Source organism: Pyxicephalus adspersus, chromosome 6, assembly GCF_032062135.1.
Source record: "Pyxicephalus adspersus chromosome 6, UCB_Pads_2.0, whole genome shotgun sequence".
In the NCBI taxonomy this organism is placed as follows: domain Eukaryota; kingdom Metazoa; phylum Chordata; class Amphibia; order Anura; family Pyxicephalidae; genus Pyxicephalus; species Pyxicephalus adspersus.
Window position 1 is genome coordinate 17,387,332 of NC_092863.1, and position 4,498 is coordinate 17,391,829.

At 42.1% G+C, this 4,498-nt stretch overlaps 1 non-coding gene across 1 annotated transcript; it reads left to right on the forward strand.

Annotated features, from left to right (window-relative positions):
• The first annotated feature begins 1,559 nt into the window (after window positions 1-1,559).
• On the forward strand, window positions 1,560-1,632 carry TRNAT-UGU (transfer RNA threonine (anticodon UGU)). Its single transcript has one exon. It is a non-coding gene; the product is annotated as a tRNA-Thr (tRNA).
• The last annotated feature ends 2,866 nt before the right edge of the window (window positions 1,633-4,498 follow it).

The window sequence follows — 4,498 nt, forward strand, 5'->3', positions numbered from 1 at the left end:
TAACAGAATTATAACCTAAATTAACTTAATATCAAATAAAATATAAATAAGAATATAAACAATAACAATAACAGTATAAATAAACACATACATAGAATAACCAATATATAACTTAATAACACCATAATTAAAGAATAAGTACAGATAAACAATAACACATCCTAACCATATTGCTTTCCCAACTTTCATACTGGTTGCAGGTCCTCGAAAGCCACCACCTTACACCTTTTTGGGGTCTGCACCTTAAAGACAGTTGCTCCCAGCCGCCCATACTTCTAGCTTGGGAACGAATATATCCTTTTCTTCTGCAGACCCTGCCCACAACACTTTTCCAGACTATTAACCCAAACCAGGGATTCCATACCAAAGATGGAAACCTAACCAAAATATTGCCACCAGCACATTCCCACCGAGGACCTCTACCACCTACCCTATTAGCCAAACCGGCAATCAAAAACCTAAACTGCCAACCACATAAGCTCTAAAAGGAAGGGAGGGTGGGAAAACTTTTCCTAAATGCTCTCTTGCTCTGAAAAGGGGGGTCCCTCTTCCTCTTGTACATTTTAACTACTCTTGCCCCTCCTTAAACCTTCTTCCCCCCTCCCTTCCCTCTCGGTCCCTCCCATCCATAACCCAATGCTATCTCCCCCTGACTGCCCCTTCATGACGGCCTTCCCCTATGCTCCTTCCTCGCTCATTACAGGCCTCACTTTCCTACTTCCTATTGCAAGGAAAAAGATAGATTACAAGTTGAAATGTCAGAATATCTTTTTTTTTATTATTCTTAATGAATACCCTATATTTTTTATTATTTGGCTTGGTAAATGTGAATGACAGAATCATACCACATTACCATACCTGTTTATCTGACCTTGACGCAAACAGTACACATAAAGGGCAGGATGGCCGAGCGGTCTTAGGCGCTGCTTTAAGGTCGCAGTCTGCCCTGGAGGCGTGGGTCCAAATCCCACTTCTGACAGCTTTTAGAGCCTTCTTTCCAGCTACTCCCATTATCTATCACGTCCATTTAGAAGATGTTGAATGAAAAGTGCCCTTGCATTTCAACCTAATGTGTCTGCGTGGGTTTCCCCCGGGTACTCTGGTTTCCCCCCACACCCCAAAAACATGCAATAAAGTTAATTGGCTTCCCTCATAAATTCACCTTGTGACGATGTGACTATGATAGGGACATTAGACTGTGAGCTCCTTTGAGGGACAGTTAGTGACACAACTATGGACTCTGTACAGTGCTGCTTAATATCATGGCACTATATAAATAGTGCGTAATAATAATATTAGGAGAGAATGAAAGGGGTCCTAATTCCTGTGTATTATGAGAGAGGTCCTGATCTCTGTGTATTAGGAGAGAATAAGAGGGGGTCCTAATGCATGTGTATTAGGAGAGAATAGGAGGGGGTCCTAATGTCTGTGTATTAGGAAAGAATGATAGGGGTCCTAATGTCTGTGTATTAGGATAGAATGATAGGGGTCCTAATGTCTGTGTATTAGGATAGAATGATAGGGGTCCTAATGTCTGTGTATTTTTAGACGACATCTAGGGCTCCATAGCTCAGGGGTTAGAGCACTGGTCTTGTAAACCAGGGGACGCGAGTTCAAATCTCGCTGGGGCCTGATGGCAAACTTCTCTTAGATGCTTACTCAAAGTGACGTAGGTTTGACATTCCAATGGGAATCTACCCTTATATGTCTTTGCCAAATGTCGTGTAGAAAAGTTAATATTGGATAAATGTTTTTTATGATTATAATTGATTGATTGTGTTATTAATAATTGCGTATTATCGTATTCGTAGAACAGACTTTATGTTCCTCCTGTGGAAGTGACCAAAGTCACGAAACCCGTAGGGGAAATATCTGATATGTCAATGTAATCAGGATAACACAAGCATAAGTCTGTGAAAAAAAGTCTTTTAAATAATATTTTAATAAAGTTGTTTTTAGTACAAAATATGTATGTAAATCATTTTTGCTGTAAAGCATCAGTCAGTAAAATAAAGTATGCCTTTAATTTCCCTCCTTCCTTCCTATTTTTTGAATTTTTGTTCTTAGAATAATTATGGGATATGGTATCAAGAAACTAGAGGGGATGCCTATTTTTTTGTTTGTCATTTAAGTAGAGGTAGAAGATCCTCAGCCTGTTCGTCAAACAACAAGGTAGAGTCATCGGGAGGTACAGGCACATTAGCCACGCTAACTCCTGTCTTTGCTCCTGTCACGGCTCTGCTGGTTGCTGCTGCTGCAGAAGAAGAGCCTCTGCACTTGAGGCCCCTGAAACATAGTCCACAATACTCTCCACATGACATGGCTGTGTGATTGTATCCCGCCTTCTCAATACCAGCGTACTGATGCTCCGCAGAGATGCTATTTAATTATGAATAGTGCTGCCCCTGTCAGGGGAACCCTCTGGAGTGGTGACCAGTACTGAAAGAGAGGGTGATGCTGGGCTGGCAGGGGTCTCCTGTGTATCACTGAAACATGCTGCCTGCTTACTGATTGTGCACATGGCACTGACATCTTGGATCGCGGCAGCCCCGGGGAATCAGTATTGGCCACTCGGGGAGAATCTTAGCAATGCAGGTTTTCTCTGTCTACTGACCAGATTTGGAGTCTTAGGTCAGGTCATCAGGATGGAGGTAAATTGTGTGTCTGCACCTGTGCCTGTCTACGATCTAGCCGCCAGCCACGGGGAGCTCAGAAGGAAAAGTCCTCAGTCCTCCATCACACGGCCAAGCCCCCCAAAGACATTTCTAACTTTCCTCCTAAATACAAAAACAAACCTCAAATGGTCTCACTTCACACTAACAAATACATAGAAATGTTTACCATGCATGTCATGACAGAAACTGAACTACTGTACCTGCATAATGTTAAGAAATGTAATCTTAATTATGAACAGAAACTTTGTCAGGAGACAGGTTGCATTTCCCAGGACTTGCGCAAGTGTGCAAGGGACGGTGTTTGGACAAGGGCTGGCAAAGGATTAGCAGCCCACAGATAAAGCAGTACCAAGATTCCAACAGAGTCAAGTCCAGAATACAGAGCAATGGGTCATACACAGGTAATCCGTCCATCAAATGAGGTACACAGGAGCAAAACACAAGCAGAGTCGGGGTCACAGGCAAAAGGTCAGTCCAGGCAGCATAAACTCCCAGGGTCAGAAACAGGCGAAGTCAGCAACAGTAAATCAGATGAATAACACACCAGCAGCATCTTTTAACATCTATCTATAAAAACAGTATAAAACTATTGTACCTCACGATATGTCAGTTTTTTTTCAAAATTTCTATTGATTTAAAGATGGGTCATATTGATGAATATACAGCTTTACCCTATTCGCGCAATTACACCTAGTTTTATGCTCTCCCAAAAATTCACAAAGACAAATAAAAGTCCCTCACGACATCCTAATGCAATTAAGTTAGTTGATGATTATTCACAAGTTCACATGTTCTCACTTTACCTTCATACACTGATGGATTCTATTCAAATGCTTAAAATTCTTGAAGGCATTAGTGTTTCACCACATACCTTATTGGTTATGATTAATGTTAAAACATTGTTAGGAGGCACTCTCTGGGCTTACGATCCCAGGCCATGACCCACCACAGGAGGACGCGCACAGCCTATTCCCTCTGGCGGCTGCCCTTGCGGTAGCACTGGAATTTCAGGATCAGTGTCCCTGTAGCATCCCTGTAGCTGAGGTTTCCCCTTGGCACTAGGCCGCAGAGCTGAGGATAATTGGAGGTGTGTGCAGTTGATCAGCTGAGTGGTTCCTGTGTAATCCCATGCTGTCATTGGCTGCTGGGGCTTTATAGCCTCTCTGCTTCCTGTCAGATGTGTCTGCTGGGCTGTTGGAGTGATTTTTGAGTATTTCTCTGTTACTGACCTGTGCCTGTTCCTGACTATCCAGGGGGCTGCTATAGGCAAAGACTGCAGCTATAGATTGGGGGACTGGTGTCTGGGGAATACTGACCTGGGCTGTACAATTATATAGCAGTATTCCTCACAAACGGTATAGCAGTGGTAAAATCATTTCTTTACACCCAATCCAAATCCACTTTCCGGTACACTGAATTTGTCCTCAGATAACTTGAATTCATTCTTACACACAATGTAGACTGAAGGGGATACACTTTTATCAATGAAGCTGGGTGATATAGCAAATCAGGAATGGATCTGGCCCAGGATTGAAAATATTTGCTAACAAATAGCAAATTACTTTTAGGAAATCCATTCCAGGTTTGCTGGATCACCCAACTTCACTGATAAAAGTGTATCATCTCCAGTCTTGAATAACTTTAATAAATCAGGCCCAATGTGTTTACTTTCATGACCAGCTATACCTCCAGATACAGAGGATAGCAATGGGCACTAAATGTGTGGAATCATATCCCAACCTGTACCTGGGGGGCTGGGAGCGATTTTTGATGGCCATTTTTGTATATAAATATATATATATATATATATATATATATATATA